Genomic DNA, 20642 nt, shown 5'->3' with positions numbered 1-20642 from the left:
AGGGAAGTACAGCTAGAACGTAGGTTACTGGGAGATACACTTAAGTTAATTAAAGGCCAAACTGAGGAAAACCCGGGTAGTATGAATCTCTTCTGCCAGATTTACCACCGTCTGTATGGCCAGGGACGGGTTGTCTGCTACCCAAACCCCGCAGCGGTGTCTAGGTTATTTTCTGTTTCACCGCTTTGGGGCACTCCCCAAACGGTGGTTCATTGTCAGCATTCCGAGCCATTGCCCGAGCAAGTCACTCTTCCTTACGATCCGGATTCAGCACCACCGGCTATTTGCCTTCCCCTTCCTCGGGATAATTCCCAGTCACAGTACGATAGGCTGCGACGGTGGAGGGCGTACATACCTAGCCACTTCACTCCCAATAGGGATTCCCGGTCGTACGAGAATTGCTTCAGCAGTGAAGGATATGGCTGTTTGCTGGTAGAGGTGGACACAAATATAACATGTCTGTTTCCCACCTGTACGGACAGGAGGTGCCATATCACCCAGGCGTCTGGCCAATGCGTTTGTTACAACACCACTTGCGTTCCATTGAACGCCAGCCTCCAGCTCCTCTGTGGCTGGGCGAATGTCTCTCATATCACTGTTGGGACTAGGGCTTTCCGCATTGCTGGGCGGCCCGAATGGGCATTTCAAAGTTGGATAAACTGGGCTACTGGGAGGTCCTTACGCAACCGATATGCTGATTGTGATGCTAGTCTCCACACGGAACAAGGATACTACTTTTTATTTAATGGTACGGCGACCAACGTTTTGTCACCCCCATTTCCCCGCCGAATTGCTATAGGGACTCTAGTCCCTACCACAGTCCCCTGCCCTTCGGCGTGGAAGCTGCATAATCAGTTAGCACGCCGGGCAGTCTCTGCTGAATTTTGCGAGAACTGGAAAAAACCTCAGGTTCTTGCACCCAACCGGGGCCACTCAGCCGGGTGGGGCATTCTGAGCGTATTGACACTGGGAGGTGTGGGGGGTTCCTTGGCTGTTAGTGATCAGAATTATTTTATTTGCGGCCTTACCATCTTGGGAAATGAAACCTTGGGAGCCCTCGGGGCAATAACTAAGGAGTTGTCTCAGCTACGGTTGTTTGCAATGCAGAACCGGTATGCTCTTGACTATCTTCTGGCCCGTGAGGGTGGGGTATGCGCCATAGTACAGGGCAAGTGTATCATGGGGGTTCAGGACTTGACCGCTAACATCACTAAATTTATGGATCGCATACGGGATCACTTGGACGGGATGCAGGGTCCTGGCTCTTGGGGTAACTGGGGATTTGGAGGATGGAAGGACTGGTTGATAAATATGGCCATGTATCTAGTGGTAGCTATCGGCTGCATCTTTGTGGGCCTGGCCATCCTTAAATGTGTGATGGGTAGAATGCGGGGTGCACTGGATCAGATCACCGCCCCAATCACCGGAAAAAATTTTTTTTAACTGTTAAAATCCATGAGGGTGAGGCAGATGAAGGGGGGCTAAGACAGGAATTGGAAATGCAGCGACGGATCTTTTTAGATGAGGAACCGTAGCTATGGATTGGATAGTTCGGTTATCATGGAATGATAAAAGGAGGGAATGACGAATGTGATATAAAATAGTTACTTTAGAGATACTAGTTAATGTAATGTAGAAATAAGCCACTTTGATTCTGGCAGTTAGGGACAAAGGGGTTTGAGACCGCATGGAAAAAGCAGGAAGAGGTGTGTCTATGAGAGTGATGCTGCATTGCTAGGGGCCAGAGAAAGGGATAATTAGTGAGCCAATCAGAATAGATCGAACAGGTCAGGAGGGACATAGGCTGACCTATGTCCGTCGAGTATGTGAAACTTGATACCATTTGAATTGATTTTGCAGCGATCCCTTTGTCTTTTAGTTCAGTCGTTTTCTGGGGTGTAAGAGGCTGGATGTCTCTTACGTTTCTGTAAGATGATTTAAGCTTGCAAGCTAAATAAATAACTTCTTTTTACGTGCGAATCCATCTCAACTTTTATTGAGGCCAGACTGACAGAGAAAGAAATTTGGGGATCGACAAGGATGGGGCTCCAGATGAAACCTAAAAGGTGACTGTGATTTTAGATATGCCAAAACCACAGAATGTATCTCAACTTAGATCTTTTTCAGGACTCATAAATTACTCTGGAAAATGTATTCCAAATTTCCCCCACTATATTAAAACCACTTCATACATCATTATGTTTGAACAACAATGGGCTTGGACAATAGGCTGCAAAGAATCATATATGATTTACCTTGGTAGTCGGAACTCTGACATCCTAAGCACATGGCCGGCCCAGAGGTGTTAGTTTCAGATGATCATGGCCTCGATGCTGTCCTCTCAGCCGATGCAAAGGATCTGTTCAGACTGCATTGATGGTGCCTCTCTATGGCCTTGGGGTGGCATCTGTACATAGTACATACAGGTTTCTGTATAGAAGAGTTGGGAGGATGACCACCTTGTACACGAGGATCTTTGTATCAGTAGTTATATTACAGTTATCAAAGACACTCGTCCTTAGGCCTCCGAAGGAGGCGCTTGTGGATTGGATATAAAGTTTGGAATCTGTATCAATGTCAGCCTTGGGAGGAGATGTATGGGAAATTCTCCACATTTGGGAGGGTTTTCTCATTGATCTTGATGGAGGGAGGGACCGGATCTTGCCCTGGGGCAGGTTGGTAAAGGACTTGAGTTTTCTTGAGGTTAAGGCGGAGACTGATGCTTTGGTATGCTTCTGCGAAGGTGTCAAGCATAGCTTGGTGATTCTCTGCCGAGAGAGTGGCAATTTCACCCACATATTTAAGTTCCAGGAGCAAAGCCAGTGTCGTTCTCTTCTTGGATTTCAACCAGTTGCGGTTGAAACATTTTCCGTCCATCCTGTAGACGATGCCCACTTCACTGGGAATCTTGATCTTGATAAGGTGAAGGATGGTGGTGATGAAAATGGAGAAAAGGGTGGGGGCGATGACACATCCCTGCTTGACTCCAGTCTTGATTTCAAAGGTTTCTTGGGGAGTCGGAAGATGTTGATGAATTTCTCTGGACAGCCAGCCTTTCACAGTGTCTTCCTGCACTTCCATAGCACTTCCTGATTGACTGAGTCAAAAGCCTTGGTCAGACCAATGAAGACCATGTAGAGTGGTTAATGTTGCTCCTGGCATTTCTCTTTAAGTTGCTGAGCAGTGAAAACGATATTCTACGGCATGGTTGGAAGCCACACTGGCTTTCAGGAAGGATTTCTTCAGAGACTGGGAGAAGGCAGCTGGCAAGGATTCGGGCGATGATCTTCCCGTCAATTGAGAGTAGGGCGATTCTTTGGTGTTTCCCACAGTCTGCTTTGTCTCCTTTCTTGAAGATGGTGGCGATGACGGCATTCTGGGGTCGGAAGGAATTTCTTCTCTGCCCCAAATTTTCATCAACAGCTGATGGAGATGATGGGTGATCCCTTCTCTTCCAAGTTTGAAAATCTCAGCTGGGATCCCATCCACTCCTGTGGCTTTTCCATTCCTCATTTGTTTAATGGAGGCTTCAACTTCATTCACGCATAGTAGGAATCCAAGATCTTCCTTGATGGAGAGTTGGGAAGTTTCCTCAAGCCCGTCCTCATCTATGGTTGTATCATGGTTTAGGAATTCTTTTGAAACGTTCTCTTAATCGAAGGCTGATGTTTTCCCTGTCTCTTAAGAAGGTTCTATCCTTATTCCTCACCAGATTTCAGGCCTCAGGTATTGGGTGCATATATTGCCTTTGTGGCACTGAATAAGCCCCGGGCGTCATGCTTGTTCGTGAGGAGTTGCAGCTCCTCAACTTTCTCAGTCTAATGGTTTTTGATTTCCCTAGTTCTTCTTTGTACCTCTACCTTGGATAATGTTTTGAGCTCTCCTCTTTGTCTTACTGGTTGTGCTGTTTTGTCAGATGCAGAGAGCTTTCCTTTTCTTGTCAATGAGGTCTCGAATGCTGTGGTTGTTCTTGTTGAGCAGTCTTGACTGGTCTTGTAGCCGATGGTTTCTTCACAGTTTGAGATGAAGGCTGTCTTAGCTCTCCAGCTTTTGTCCCCTCCATTCGAGTGGACTCTTTGTAGATTTTGTCGAAGATATTGTTGGATGTTCACTAGCATGCTCAGCTCCTGAAGCCGCTCTATGTTGATTTTGTTTTTAGCTGTTCCTCCATCTTCTGCTGCTTTTGGTGGAGTTTGATGGACATAAATAAGTGGATGAGCTGGTGGTCTGTCCAGCAGTCATCTGCACTAGTCATCGTTTTGGTGATGAGGGCATCCTTTCGGTCTCGGGATTGGCACTGACAAAGTCGATCATGCGTCAGTGCTTTGATCGTGGATATCTCCAGGAAGACTTGAACTTGTCTTTTTGGCGGAACAATGTGTTAGTGATGGCAAGCTGGTGTTCACGCATTTGGTGAGCAGGAGAACCCCATTGGAGTTGCAATTAAGGGCAGCACGGTAGCCTTGTGGATAGCACAATTGCTTCACAGCGCCAGGGTCCCAGGTTCGATTCCGGCTTGGGTCACTGTCTGTGCGGAGTCTGCACATCCTCCCCGTGTGTGCGTGGGTTTCCTCCGGGTGCTCCGGTTTCCTCCCACAGTCCAAAGATGTGCAGGTTAGGTGGATTGGCCATGATAAATTGCCCTTAGTGTCCAAAATTGCACTTAGTGGTGGGGGGGTTACTGGGTTATGGGGATAGGGTGGCGGTGTTGACCTTGGGTAGGGTGCTCTTTCCAAGAGCCGGTGCAGACTCGATGGGCCGAATGGCCTCCTTCTGCACTGTAAATTCTATGTTCTATGTTCTAATTCCCAACTCCTTCCTTTCCGATGGTTCCTTTCTGGATTCGGGAGTCCTTTCCAGCCCTGGCGTTGAAGTCTCTACCAGCCTTCCTATACTTTCTTGAAGTCTATTACTATTCTCACAGTTCAAAATACTTTCAATAATAAGATAATAAATATGTGAGTGCTATAACAATATTGTACTCCATTCGAAGAGATCAGATGATGAAACAACCTGAGTGTAACACGAGAACTGTTTTGAATAAATATAAATACTGCTGCTTTGAATTTGTTTCTGCATATTGCATATATACAATATAGATACATATATGTATATATATTTGATTCTATGAGGGAAATGCAATTTGTGTCTTCTGCAAGTAGCTTTCAGTGCTGAAGTCTGAGCATACCCCTCTTTCCTGATTCATGGCAACAATCAAATTAAAGGGTTACCCAAAGTAATCCCATCACTGGAAGTTTTTCTAGAAATAGCCTGCACACGATTGCCCAGAAATCCTTTCAGAAATAAACAAGAAGCAAATATAATTGATAAAAACTGGAAAACTCTTTAGAATGCATGACTCTTACCCCCAAAAATTCCCCATCCCCGAGCCTTCCGGTTACAACAGACAACTATCCCAGATTTGCCTTCAACATCTCCAACTAGTCATCAATCACTGTCTATAAAATAAGCCTGCAGTCCCTCCTGGCTGGGACAGGCCAATTTTTCAGGGGGAAATTGCAATACAGATAAGTGCATACTCTCAACTAATAGACCTCAATTTGTGGTGTGCTGTAAGGCACAAAGATGCTTTCTGCAGTTGACGAATCATACACCTTTGTAGTTGGCAGAAGCTGTGCAGTGTAATAACATCTGCTTCTGCTAATAACCAACTGATGGCAACCTGACAGAAAGAGAAACCTTCCGCTTTCCTCCAAGATTTTGCTGTAGGGCTGTCAGGTGTCTGATCGGCATGATTCGTCATGTTATTCTCAGCCTGGGAAGGCCACACAAAAAAACAAGATTACCAGCCACTTTTGCTGAAGCCGTTTAGTAATTAAGATCATAGTTGTAAGAATTTCATCTTTTGTTCATGCTCACAAAACCTGCCAAAGCAGGTAATCCAGAGTTGTTTGGTTCTGCTGGCAGGAATGGTGAACTAACAATGTAACTTAAATACATTTGGGACACCATTGTTCGCATCATTTAGAGTTTTCAATCCTTAAATGCAACCACATGTAAGCAAGAGTCATATTCAAAGTTATATGAACAGTACAAATTAAATCTAGCTAATCTTTCAAGATCAATAGACCATCAACATTGCCAACAATTAATTTTCTTCTGGTACAATTCATGTACACATCCCTTCGAGTGCTTTCCGTGGCATTGGGCAAAAGTGGATAGAATGCAGCAGGATGGAAAACAATGCTTGAGAGGTGGGTGGGAATTAAGAACAGAGGTAGGTGGCAGTGCAGGGGTGTTAACCAAGGGTGGGGTAGTGGCTGAAGGAACAACTGGGAAAAGGGGAAACATTTGTCTGACAAGCAAAGACTGAAACGCGGTGTATGGAGACTATGATTGCAGTGGAGCAGTGGGGAAAGGCAATGGACGGATTGGAATGCAACAATGGATATCTTAGAATCATTTCATTTGGCCAGTGGAGCTTGGTGAGGATGGGAGAGATTGGGGGGGTGGGGCTGAAAAGCGAATAGGCTGGTATATTTTGGAATCATTCTAGGGAGCAGAGGGAAAGAAGACATTAAATGTGGGAATGGAAGCTGAGCTCAGAATGAAAGCGTTACACCAAGATTAGCTGCTAGACTTCGGCCATGGTGGTCGATGAAGTGGACTCATATCACTTTGGCAGTATGAGGTCAGGGTATGTATCAGTAATGACTAGTTAGTAATTTACCGCCCACACTTGCTCAATATTCTACATTGGCTCCCGCTCTCCACAGCACTAAATTTCACATCCTTACACAGCCTCACTCTACCCAATCTTTGAAAATCACTTCAATTCCCATGAGCTCTGATCCTCCAGCATCAGCTTTCTTTGTATCCCTCCTTTTCTTTGCTATTTCTGGTATTTCCTCAACCTTTCTTTCTGAAAATTACCTCCCTAAAGTCCTCCACCTCTTCATTTTACTCTCCTCCTTTAAACATTCTTAATAAACACCTTCACAACTAAGCTCTTGGTCACCTCTCTGAACTCTCCACCATAGCAGTTCCTATTTACTGTTTCCTACTTGAAGCACCATGTGACTACATTTCTGCTTTAACAGTGCTCTATAATTGAAAGTTGGTGGTTCTGTTAGTTTTTATTTATTTATTCACTAAGTAGTTTGATTATCTTGTCATAAGGGATATGATGGACACTGCACAGATAACTTCAACTCCTTTCACCTGATTTATACAGGTGAAATGAATACAAAAGTGACATTGAGTCATCTATTGGGCGTCACGGTAGCATTGTGGTTAGCACTGTTGCTTCTCAGCGCCAGGGACCCGGGTTTGATTCCCAGCTTGGGCCACTGTCTGCACGTTCTCCCTGTGTCTGCGTGGGTTTCCTCCGGGTGCTCCGATTTCCTCCCACAAGTCCTGAAAGACGTGCTTGTTAGGTGAATTGGACAGTCTGAGTTCTGCCTCTGTGTACCCAAACAGGTGCCGGAGTGTGACAAATAGGGGATTTTCACAGTAACTTAATTGCAGTGTTAATGTAAACCTACTTGTGACACTAATAAAGATTATGATTATTATTGTTCCATTTAGACAAATGTTCCACACCACACCATCCATGACCTCATCAGCAAGAAGAGGAAAGCTCAGATTGCCTGGCAAAAATACATCACCAGCTGGGCAAAGAAGAAATCTCATCAAACAGCAAAGACGAACTAGGGAACACAGAAGAACTAGGGAAATCAAGGACCAATGGTAGACTGAGAATGCTAAGGAACTGCAGCTCCTTGCCGACAAGCAGGGCACCCGGGGCTCCTTCAGTGCCACCAAGGCAATATATGGACCCAACACCCGAGGCCTCATACCAGTGCAGCGTAGGACGGAACCCTTTTGAGAGATGAGCCTTTGATGAAGAGAACATTTCAAAAGAACTCCTAAACATGATACAATCATAGATGAGGACATGTTTAAGGAAATCTCCCAACTCCCCATCAAAGACGACCTTGGGCTCTCACCATGCATGGATGAAGTTGAAGCCGCCATTAAACACATGAGAATGGAAAAATTGCGGGAGTGGACGGGATTCCAGTGGAATTTTTCAACTTAGAGGAGAAGACATCACCCGTCATCGCCATTATCTCACAATCTGGGACAGAGAAGAAATCCTTGCCGATCTCAGGGATGCTGACTCACCATCATCTTCAAGAAAGAAGATGAAGTGGTCCATGGGAATCTCCCTACTCTCCATTGCTGGTAAGATCATTGTCCAAATCCTCGCTAGCTGCCTTCTCCCAGCCTCTGAAGAAATCCTTCCAAGAAAGCCAGTGTGGCTTCTGATTAAACTATGGACCAGTGGACATGATCTTTGCCGCTTGGCAACTTCAAGAGAAATGCCAGGAGCAACATCAATCACTCTGCATGACTATCATTGATCTGACCAAGGCTTTTGATCCAGTCAATCAGGAAGACAATGTGAAAAAGCCAGCTATCCAGAAAGATTTATCAGCACCCTCCGCCTCCTCCACGACAAGATGAGTGTGACCGTTCTCACCGACTGAAATAAGACAGAAACCTTCAAGTCCAAGACTGGAGTCAAGCAGGGATGTGTCATCGCTCCCACCCTTTTCTCCACCTTCATCATCACCATCCTTCACCTTTTCAAGAACAAGCTTCCCAGTGGAGTGGACATCGTCTACAGGATGGACATCAAATATTTCAACCTGAACCGGTTGAAATCCAAGATGAAAATGACACTGATATCGCTCGTGGAACTTCAGTATGTGGATAACATCACAGAAGGGAATCTCCAATCCACGCTTGACACCTTTTTTAAAAATGTTTTTATTCAAGATTTTTCCATAATTTTTTACAAAACATTACAATATAAAATACAATGCAAAGAAGGCAAAACACTGTGCCAACAAAACAACTTAACCCCCTAACCAACTAAGAATTTAATAAACAAAAACAAAGCAAAGTAGGGCATTCACCCCCCCCCCCCCCCGCCCCCCCCCCCACCCTGGGTTGCTGTTGCTGCTGACCTCCACCTAACGCTCCGCGAGAAAGTCAAGGAACGGTTGCCACTGCCTGGAGAACCCCTGCACAGACCTGCGCAAGGCAAACTTTATCCTCTCCAACCTGAGAATCCCCGCCATGTCATTGACCCAAGCCTCCACACTTGGGGGTTTCGCATCCCTCCACATTAACAAGTGCCTTCTCCGGGATACCAAGGAGGCAAAGGCCAGGACTCCGGCCTCTTTCGACTCCTGCACTCCCGGATCGTCCGATACCCCAAATATCGCTATCCCCTAGCTCGGTTTCACCAGAGTGTCCAAGACCTTGGACATAGCCTTTGCAATGCCCTTCCAAAATTCCGTAAGCACTGGGCATGTCCAGAACATATGGGCATGGTTTGCTGGGCTCCCTGAACACCTCACGCACCTGTCCTCTACCCCAAAAAACCTATTCATTCTCGTCCATGTCATAGGCGCCCGGTGCACCACTTTAAACTGAATCAGGCTCAGCCTGATGCAAGATGAGGAGGAATTGACCCTGCCCAGAGCGTCAGCTCACAGGCCCTCATCCAGCTCCTCCTCCAGCTCCTCCTCCCACTTGCCCTTCAGTTCTTCCACCGAGGCCTCCTCCTCCTCCCTTCCAAGATGGCGCCAGAGCGAGGCGACTCTCTGCGAGCTCTCCCAAACAGATCCACTTTCTACTTAACCTATACTCGTTCTAATCTTTTAAAAATTAACTCTAAAACTAACATTATTACTAACCTCTCTCTTATCTTCTCTTGCAGGCTTGAACATCCTCCGAGGCTCGTGGAGACCTTTTGACCCGACCCGACCTGACCTCTGCGACCTGGAAGGAGATCGGGCCCAAACCGGAAGTGAAGCCCCAACCTCGATTTGGAGCCAACCCGGACCTCGGAGCTCCGAATCCGGCCTAACTACCGACGCCAACCCCCGGATCACCTTGCCCAGTCCCCGGAGCTCCCGACCGACCCCCGACAGCAAGACCCAGCGCAACGCGACCCCCAGAGACCCGCCCAGCGACCAGACCCGGAGAGGCCCGCCCAACAACCCAACCTACCTGGTGATGGAAGAGAGAAAAATCCACGTGGAGGCCCGACCGGGCCTACTTCAAGATCCGACCCCAAGAGCGCCACGGAAAGGAACAGACCACGGGACCCAGCCCAACCTGCCTCAGGATGCCCCTGCCCATGACCCAGGACCCCCGAAACGGCGGAGACCGTGCACGAGGACCCGAACGCGCTGCAAGGTATTCCCGCGCCCGCAGAACTCCGGGACCCATCCGAACCGCAAACATGCCCCCCTAGCAATCCCTCTACCTCAACCAGTGCCTGGGACCCTGCCAGATGCGACCCCAGATACGTAAACAGCGCCCTGTTCCCCGCCAGTGCCCTGGACCCCGCCAGACGCGACCACCTACCTTCCACAAAAGCTGACACCTGCCATCGGATCCCAGGATCATCCAGCAGCAGCCGCCGACCGAGGAAGCGAGGGAAACGCGGCAGTCTGCAGGTTAGACTGAAGCAACGCGGTTTCAAGACCCCTCTCCCGAGCATACTCCTGGCAAACATCCAAGCGATCGAAAACAAGCTGGATGAACTTAACGACAGACTTACCTCTCAGAGGGAAGTAAGAAACTGCTGTGTGCTCTGTTTCACAGAGACATGGCTCATCCCTGCCTCACCGGACTGTGCCATACAACATGAAGGCTTCTCAATTCACCGGGCGGACCGCACGGCATCATCAGGCAAAGCGAAGGGTGGAGGGGTTTGCCTCCTCATCAACTCCTCCTGGTGCTTGGATGTGGTGACTCTGGCGACCTACTGCTCCCCAGACCTGGAATACCTGACCGTGAAGTGCCGCCCATATTATCTTTCATGTGAGTTCACTTCAGCCATTATCACAGCGATCTACATCCCACCCCAGGCAGTAGTGAGGAAGGCGCTGGACGAACTATACACAGTAAGAAACAACTACGAAACAGAACACCCGGAGGCCATGTTCATCGTGGCCGGAAACTTCAACAAGGCCAACCTCGAGTGTACTGCCAAAATTCCACCAGCACATCTCCTGTCCCACCTGGGGCGAAAACACTCTTGACCACTGCTACTCAAAAATCAAGGGCGCCTACCGTTCCATCCCCCGACCGCACTTTGGGAAATCAGACCATAAGACGGTGCTCCTTCTCCCGGCATAAGCAGAAACTCAAGCGGGAGAATCCAGCTAAGAAGGTTGTGCAGTGCTGGTCCGAGGAGACAGAAGAGCTCTTACGTGACTGCTTAGAGACAGTGGACTGGTCCATATTTAAGAACTCAGCGACCAACTTAAATGAGTATGACACCACCGTCACAGACTTCATCAGCAAATGTGTGGACGACTGCGTGCTAAAGAAAGCAGTACGTGCGTTCCCCAACCGGAAACCATGGCTCAATCGCGAGATTGACTCCCTACTGAAGGACAGATCCGAGGCGTTCAAGGCAGACGACCCTGACCTACACAAGAAATCCAGGTACGACCTCCGCAAAGCCATCTAGAATGCCAAGAGAGAATATCAAACCAAGCTAGAGTCACAGACAGACTCTCGGCGGTTGTGGCAAGGACTAAACAACATAACGGGCTACAAAGCGAAGCCGAACAGTATCTCTGGCAGCAGTGCACCCCTCCCTGATGAACTCAATGCATTCTATGCTCGGTTCGAGCAGGTAAGCAACAATCCGCTGGCGAGTGCCCCAGCAGTCCATAATTCACCCATACCCACCATCACAGCTTCCGAAGTCAAACTGGCCTTCCTGAAAGTGAACCCTCGGAAGGCGACGGGGCCAGACGGGATCCCTGGTCATGCACTCAGAGCCTGCGCGGACCAGCTGGCAGAGGTATTCACGGACATCTTTAACCTGTCCCTACTCCACTCCGAGGTCCCCACCTGCTTCAAGAAGACCACCATCATACCGGTACCAAAGAAGAACCAGGCAACGTGCCTCAATGACTACCGACCAGTGGCCCTGACTTCAGTCGTAATGAAGTGCTTCGAGAGGTTGATCATGAAGCGCATCACCTCCATACTCCCAGAACGCCTTGATCCACTGCAATTCACATACCGCTGCAACAGGTCCACATCAGACACCATTTCCCTGGCCCTACACTCATCCCTAGAGCATCTCGAAAACAAGGACTCCTACATTAGACTCTTATTTATTGACTAAAGCTCCGCCTTCAACACCAAGCTCATATCAAAGCTCCAAAACTTAGGACTTGGCTCCCCACTCTGCCACTGGATCCTCGATTTTCTGACCAACAGACCACAATCAGTAAGAATGAACAACAACACCTCCTCCACAATAGTCCTCAACACTGGCACCCCGCAAGGCTGCGTACTTAGCCCCCCTACTCTACTCCCTGTACACACATGACTGTGTGGGAAAACCTGGTTCCAACTCCATCTACAAGTTTGCTGACGATATGACTATAGTGGGCCGGATCTCGAATAACGATGAGTCTGAATACAGGAGGGAGATAGAGAACCTAGTGGAGTGGTGTAGCAACAACAATCTCTCCCTCAATGCCAGCAAAACTAAAGAGCTGGTAATTGACTTCAGGAAGCAAAGTACTGTACACACCCCTGTCAGCATCAACGGGGCCGAGGTGGAGATGGTTAGCAGTTTCAGATTCCTAGGGGTGCACATCTCCAAAAATCTGTCCTGGTCCACCCACGTCGACGCTACCACCAAGAAAGCACAACAGCACCTATACTTCCTCATGAAACTAAGGAAATTCGGCATGTCCACATTGACTCTTACCAACTTTTACAGATGCACCATAGAAAGCATCCTATCAGGCTGCATCACAGCCTGGTATGGCAACTGCTCAGCCCAGGACCGCAAGTAACTTCAGAGAGTCGTGAACACCGCCCAGTCCATCACACAAACCTGCCTCCCATCCATTGACTCCATCTACACCTCCCGCTGCCTTGGGAAAACGGGCAGTATAATCAAAGATCCCTCCCACCCGACTTACTCACTCTTTCAGTTTCTTCCATCGGGCAGGAGATACAGAAGTATGAGAACACGCACGAACAGACTCAAAAACAGCTTCTTCCCCACTGTCACCAGACTCCTAAATGACCCTCTTATGGACTGATTTCATTAACACTACACCCTGTATGCTTCATCCGATGCCAGTGCTTATGTAGTTACATTGTATATGTTGTGTTGCCCTATTATATATTTTCTTTTATTTCCTTTTCTTCTCATGTACTTAATGATCTGTTGAGCTGCTCGCAGAAAAATACTTTTCACTGTACCTCGGTACACGTGACAATAAACAAATCCAATCCAATCCAATCCAATCCTCCTGCAGCTCCTGGTACATGTCCAATACTTTGCCATCCTCCACCCACACCCCCAAGACCACCCTGTCCTGTATCCTCCAGGCAGGCAGCAGCTGAAATTCCCCCACCTGCTTTCTCACAAATGCCCGAACCTGCATGTACCTAAAGGTATTTCCCGGGGGTAGCCCCAATTTCTCCTCCAGTGCCCTCAGACTGGCAAAAGTCCCATTGATAAACAAATCCCCCATCCTTCTGATTCCCGCCCTGTGCCAGCTTAGGAACCCGCCGTCTATCCTACCTGGAACGAACCCGTGGTTGTTCCGTATCGGGGTCCAAACTGAGGCCCCTACCTTCCCCTCTATGCCGTCTCCACTGCCCCCAAATCTTCAGAGTCGCCGCCACCACCAGGCTTGTGGTGTACCGGGTCAGCCGAAGCTGCAAAGGTGCCGTCACCAGTGCCCCCAAACTAGTATCTATACAGGACGCCGCCTCCAACCGTTTCCACGCCACCCCCTCTCCCTCCATTCCCCATTTCTGAATCATCGACACATTCGCTGCCCAGTAATAGCTGCACATGTTCGGCAGCGCCAACCCACCCCCTCCCCGACTGCACCCCAAAAACAGTCTCCTAACCCGCGGGGTCTTATTTGCTCACACAAATCCCGTGATACTTGTGGTAAACCACTGTGTCCTTATAGTAAGGGTTGTGCGGTAGAACCTGCACTACAGATTCACCTGGGCCCCTGCATGCTAGCTCCGCCCAGGAGCCGGGTTATAAATCTGCGTGGCCTCCAGCTCGCGGCCATTTCGTCAGCTCTGTAGGAGGCCACACATCTGATACTAATAAAGCCTCAGTTTGAATTCAACTTCGTCTCCAGCCAAATTGATCGTGCCTCAATACTCCTATTTACCCGCTTGAAAAAGGACTTGAGGATGAGAATGGGCAGGCACTGGAACACGAACAAGAACCTAGGGAGGACCTTCATCTTTACGGACTGCACCCTGCCCGCCAGGGAGAGTGGCAACATGTCCCACCTCCTAAAGTCCTCCTCCATCTGACCCACCAGCCGCGCTAAGTTGAGCTTGTGCAAGACCCCCCAGCTCTTGGCCACCTGGATGCCCAAGTACCAAAAGCTCCTCTCCACCATCTTGAGCAGTAGCTCGCCCAACCTCTCTTCCTGGCCCCTTGCATGCACCACAAAAAGCTCGCTTTTTCCCACGTTTAACTTGTATCCCGAAAAGTCTCCAAAATTCCTAAGAACCTGCACGACTTCCCCCATCCCCTCCACCGGATCCGCAATATACAGAAGCAGGTCATCCGCATACAGCGAAACACGGTGCTCCTCCCCCCCCGATCCAACCCCCTCCAGTTTCTGGACTCCCTCAACGCCTTGGCCAGTGGGTCAATCACCAAGGCAAACAGCAGGGGGGGACAAAGGGCACCCCTACCTTGTTCCACGATATAACCTAAAGTACCCTGACCGCAGCCGGTTCATCGACACACTCGCTACTGGGGCCTGGTACAACAATTTGACGCACCCTATGAATTCCTCCCCAAATCCAAATCTGCCTAACACCTCCCAGAGGTACACCCACTCCACCCGATCGAAGGCCTTCTCCGCGTCCATTGCTACTACCACTTCTGCGTCCCCCCCATCCGAGGGCATCATGATCACATTCAGGAGCCTCCGAACATTCGCATTCAGCTGCCTGCCCTTCACAAACCCCGTCTGATCCTCATGAATCACTCCGGGACACAATCCTCAATCCTAGTGGCCAAGATCTTGGCAAACAGCTTGGCATCCACATTAACGAGTGAAATCGGCCTTCGATTATCCTTAATAATCGAATTAAGGATAATCGATTATCCTTTTCCTTAGCCTCGTTAAAAGTTCTCAACAACAGCTGGCCCAACACCTCCGAGAATTTCCTATAGGACTCTATGGGGAACCCATCCGGACCCGGGGCTTGCCTGCCTGCATACTCCCCAACCCCTAAACTAGCTCCTCCATCCCAATCGGGACCCCCAGTCCGTCCAACCGCCCTTCCTCCACCTTTGGGAACCTCAGTTGGTCCAGGAACTGCCTCATCCCCTCCCCATCCTCCGGGGGTTCTGACTCATACAGTTTACCATAGAAGTCCTTAAAGACCTCGTTTATTTTAGCTGGACTCCGCACCGTGTTCCCCCCCCCTATCTCTAATTCCCCCAATCTCCCTAGCCGCCTCCCACTTCCGCAGCTGATGCGCCAGCATCCAACTTGCCTTCTCCCCATACTCATACACTACTCCCTGTACCTTCCTCAACTGGGCCTCAGCCTTCCCCGTGGTGAGCAAATCAAACTCCATTTGGAGGCGCCGGCACTCCTTCAGCAGCTCCTCCTCGGGTGATTCCGCATACCTCCTATCTACCCTCAGTATCTCCCCCACCAATCTCTCCCTCTCCATCCTCACCCTCTTTTCCCTGTGGACCCTGATTGAGATTCACGCTTGACACCGTCACGGAAGCATACCTCAACCTCAAGAAGACTTAAGTCCTTTACCAACCTGCCCCAGGGCAAGATCCGGTCTCTCCCTCCATCAAGATCAATGGAGGAATCCTCCCAAATGTGCAACATTTCGCATACCTCGGGAGCCAACTCTCCTCTAAGGCTGACATTGATGCGGAGATTCAACATCGTATCCAATCCACGAGCACAGCCTTCAGACACCTAAAGGCAAGAGTCTTTGATGACTCCGATATCTGTTTTGATAGTAATATCTTAGTGTACAAGACAGTCATTTTACCAACTCATCTTTGCGGCTGAGAAACTTGGACTACATACAGATGCCACCTCAAGGCCCTGGAGAGGTACCATCAATGCTGTCTGAGATTGATTCTCAACTGGGAGGACAGACATACCAACATCAAGATACTTGAAGGAGGACCTGGGTTCGAATCCCGGCCCTGGGTCACTGTCCGTGTGGAGTTTGCACATTCTTCCCATGTCTGCGTGGGTTTCACCCACACAACCCAAAGATGTGCAGGTTAGGTGGATTGGCTATGCTAAATTGCCCCTTAATTGGAAGAAAAATAAATAATTGGGTACTCTAAATTTATTTTTTAAAAGATACTTGAAGGAGCCAAGAGAACTAGCATCAAGTCCATGATGATCGGAAACCAATTCTACTGGGCCGGTCAAATGTTTAGGATGCCAGAGTCCTGACAACCAAAGCAAATCTTCTTTGCCCAGCTCAAGGGAAGCTCCTGAAAAAGAGGAGGACAAATTAAGCACTTTAAAGAATCCTGAAGGCTTACCTTAAGAAATGCAATGTAGATATCAACGCCTGGGAGAACCTTGCTCAAAATGGATCTACTTGGAGAAACTCCTGTTTGAAATGATGTGATAAATGTAGAAAATTATTATATACAATGTTATTAAACACTCTGGTTTTAAATATATACAGGCAACAAGTCTGCTAAAGCTGTGATTAAGGGGTCATAAAGGTGAGGTGATGATTAATTTTAATCATTTACTTGTTTACAGAGAGATGGCTAATGAAACATTGTTTTGATTTTGGAGGATCCCTGGGGTGTAGATAATTTATGAGGATTGTGTTTAGTCCTGGCTAAGCAGGTCATGGGACATCTTAGTGGGAGAAGACTTGAGAATGCCTTATGCTTGGGATACAGATGATGTAATTAATGTGAGGAGTCAGGTCTGTCTGTAGTTTTGCAGTTTGCCATGGGATTTTAATCTGACAAGGCAGAAGGATGTTCAGGTTGTTCCTGAAAGGGTCTCTATCCAAAGGTCTGCACAGAGACATACGTAACCCAGATTGTCAACTTTATTTATAAGTGGCATTTGCACTGTATTCAATTGCTTAATTGGAATATATAATGGCAGGTGCAGAGAAGGAATTACATTTTTGTTTCATTTTATTTAAGAATTGTGTTAACTGTCAATTGGAATGCTATCATTGTGTTGCTAATGTGATTGATTCTGTATTTAAATTAACGTCTGTTTTAACATAAAATATACCTATTGATTAGTGTTATCACTCCTGTGATTTACTGGTCTTCCCTCCCAGTCTTAAAAATTGGAAATTGAAGTCCTAAGATGGACATATTCTTTCAGAACATCCGATGGCAAGAGTAGGTCTGAAAAAGAAGCCTGAGAAAGGAATAGCAGTAATTTCGGACCAATCAAGGACTAATCCCACATTCTAGAAACACCTGCAAAGTATATGGTTGGAGATGAACTTTAAGATCAGGCTCATCAACCACGTAAGGGCCCACAGAATCCATGACGAGTGGCATGGCATTTATTAGGTGGCCGATCATACTTGTTAGTGAGTGATCACTGAAGAAGAAGTAGACTAGTGTTCCAGTTACCCCTACCTTAGCTAGGTTCCTGAGATAGGCACCTGGAACACTCATCTCTTTCAGGTACTGGGCTACTTGTTATATATTAATTTGTCCTATGATGTACTTACAATCTTAATCACAATTTGAAAATTCAAAGGCTGGTGTGTGCATCATACACAATCCACCTACTTTTACATGGTCATGAGTGATTTAACCAGCCACATAAATCCAAGGTTTCCTCAACCCCATTCCACATCCAGTAAGTTGTTATGGGGTGCCTATGTGGTATCTGTTGCATGGCAGTGGAATGTAAAATAATGACCTGGGTCTCAACCCAGTAATAATGGGCGAATGTTGGGTGCATTCCGGCCACCCTCTATCCATTCTACGCTTGTCTTTTAAAATTGTCTCTTATAAATTTATTGCTTTGTACTTCAGGAAAGAATTTGCTGGTGTGACATTCTTTGACATATGTCTTGGTTTTAAGAAGTTCAATACAATTGGACACTTATTAATCTGGACATGAATAATAAAACTGAAGCCAGCTTAGTTGTTGGAATGCTTGCAAATACTGGACTAATTAAAATAAATGTGATCTGATGTTACTGGCCCAGGACATCTTTTTGAGTGTGAACAAGTGGATTGTCATACAAATGTGTTAAGCCTTCCCCCATTGATATTATTAACAGTAATATCTAGGATGTTGTAGAATGCAGAAAAAAAAGAGAAGAAATATTTTTCATTAGTTTCAACTGATTTACATACATTTCGAATGAAAAATATTTATTCTCTTTTTTTCTGCATTCTACAGCATCCTAGATGCTCCTCGGGTTTTACTGATCAAAAGTTCCCATTTTTATATATGAAGACCTTCGTGGAGTACTCTTAGAAATTATTACTGAAAACCTCTTTATTACCAGCTAATACCTCTGGTATGATTTGTTAATTGCATAAAGTTTTGTATGTACAAAGAATTTTATTGGCATCAGAAAAACACAATAACGCATAAAGCATCCTTTTTAAAAAATCAGTATTACTCATATTGATTAATACAAAGATATCGCCTATGATTAAATCCCACTTACAATCAGTAATTCTCTGCAAAATTACAATTGATTTGAGATGGTTTCATTATTAATACATAATACGGATACATGCAGAGCTGATATATGTTGGACATCAGTGGGATGATGCACATTGGTAAGTTATTTTTCTAGGTGGCCGATTGAATTAGGTAGGTAAAGAACATCAGGACTAAATAAAGAAAAATACAAGAATATAAAAAGGGAGAAAATCGGAGCAGGAACAGGAGCCATTTGACCTCTTGAGCCTGCTCCACTTTTCAGTAATACCATGACTGACCTTATTGCGGCCTTGAATCCACTTTCCTGTCAGCTTACCATAACCCTCGACTGGCTTGTAGATCAAAATTCTGTCTAACTCAGCCTTGAGTATATACAACATACCAATCTCCACTGCGTTCGAGGTAGAGAACTACAAAGATTAATAAAACTACTGATTACCTCTGTCTTAAATAGCAGACCCCTTATTTTGAAACTGTGCCACCTCGTTCTAAATTCCCCGACCAGGGTAAACATTGGATTGGATTCAACACTCCCCAAGCAGCGGGACACATGTTAAGTCCAATGGACAGCCTTCTCAACAACCACCCACCCACCCTCACCACCACTGCAATTTATTTTGTGGTAGGACGACACCAGGGATGCGGGCACTGGCCAGTAGACCAATAAGGCTCTCTGGTGTGGAATGTATGCCCACTTAAGGGCCTCATTCATCTGCTGCTAGAATAATACATTGATAGGAGAGGCCCATGCCAAGATGCCAGGCGGTTTCCCTGTGCAGGTTGATGGTGGACGGGTGGAATCCCTCCTTACCTAGTACCCTGGGCCCATCAGAGAGCAGCCCACAAGATGTAAACTCCCCAGGTTCCTCTCCACCCACAGCCTCTTATAACCCAGCCCTCACCCTATGTCAATCTCCTATCCTGATTCCCAAGCATTTAAAATAGTTCCAATCCATCGCTGAACTCCTCTCAAGCTCTGAATGCAATACCGGTAGTGGCCACTGTTCACAAGTGGTGATGCTGGTACTTGATTGCCTGGAAGCTCTCTGAGGCAGGACTTCCTGGGCGAAATTCTCCCCAAACGGCGCAATGTCCGCCGACAGGCGCCCAAAACGGCGCCAATCAGACAGGCATCGCGCCGCCCCAAAGGTGCGGAATGCTCCGCATCTTTGGGGGCCGAGCCCCAACATTGAGGGGCTAGGCCGACGCCGGAGGGATTTCCGCCCCGCCAGCTGGTGGAAATGGCCTTTGTTGCCCCGCCAGCTGGCGCGGAAATGACATGTCAGGGCGGCGCATGCGCAGGAGCGTCAGCGGCCGCTGAAAGTTTCCCGCGCATCCGCAGTGGAGGGAGTCTCTTCCGCCTCCGCCATGGTGGAGACCGTTGCGGAGGCGGAAGGGAAAGAGTGCCCCCACAGCACAGGCCCGCCCGCGGATCGGTGGGCCCCGATCACGGGCCAGGCCACCGTGGGGGCACCCCCTGGGGTCAGATCGCCCCGCGCCCCCCCCCAGGACCCCAGAGCCCGCCCACGCCGGCTTGTCCCGCCGTTCAAAAGGTGGTTTAATCCACGCCGGCGGGGCAGGCAATTTATCGGCGGGACTTTGGCCCGTCCGGGCCGGAGAATCCAGTGGGGGGGCCCGCCAACCAGCGCGGCCCGTTTCCGCCCCCGCCGAATATCCGGTACCGGAGACTTTGGCAACCGGCGGGGGCGGTATTCACGGCAGCCCCCGGCGATTCACCAACCCGGCGGGGGGGTCGGAGAATGACGCCCCCTGTTCCTGAGATGGAAATCCCAGCTCCAGCTATTAACAGAAATGGCGGCAAGGCAGCTGTTCTTCTGCTGGGCGGTCACCCCCTGACCATAGTGCCTCGTATAATTCAACCCATCCTCTTAGCATCTA

The sequence above is a fragment of the Scyliorhinus torazame genome, chromosome 9 (genome assembly GCF_047496885.1).
Source record: "Scyliorhinus torazame isolate Kashiwa2021f chromosome 9, sScyTor2.1, whole genome shotgun sequence".
Lineage (NCBI taxonomy): Eukaryota > Metazoa > Chordata > Chondrichthyes > Carcharhiniformes > Scyliorhinidae > Scyliorhinus > Scyliorhinus torazame.
Note: the sequence above shows the minus strand (reverse complement) of the source record.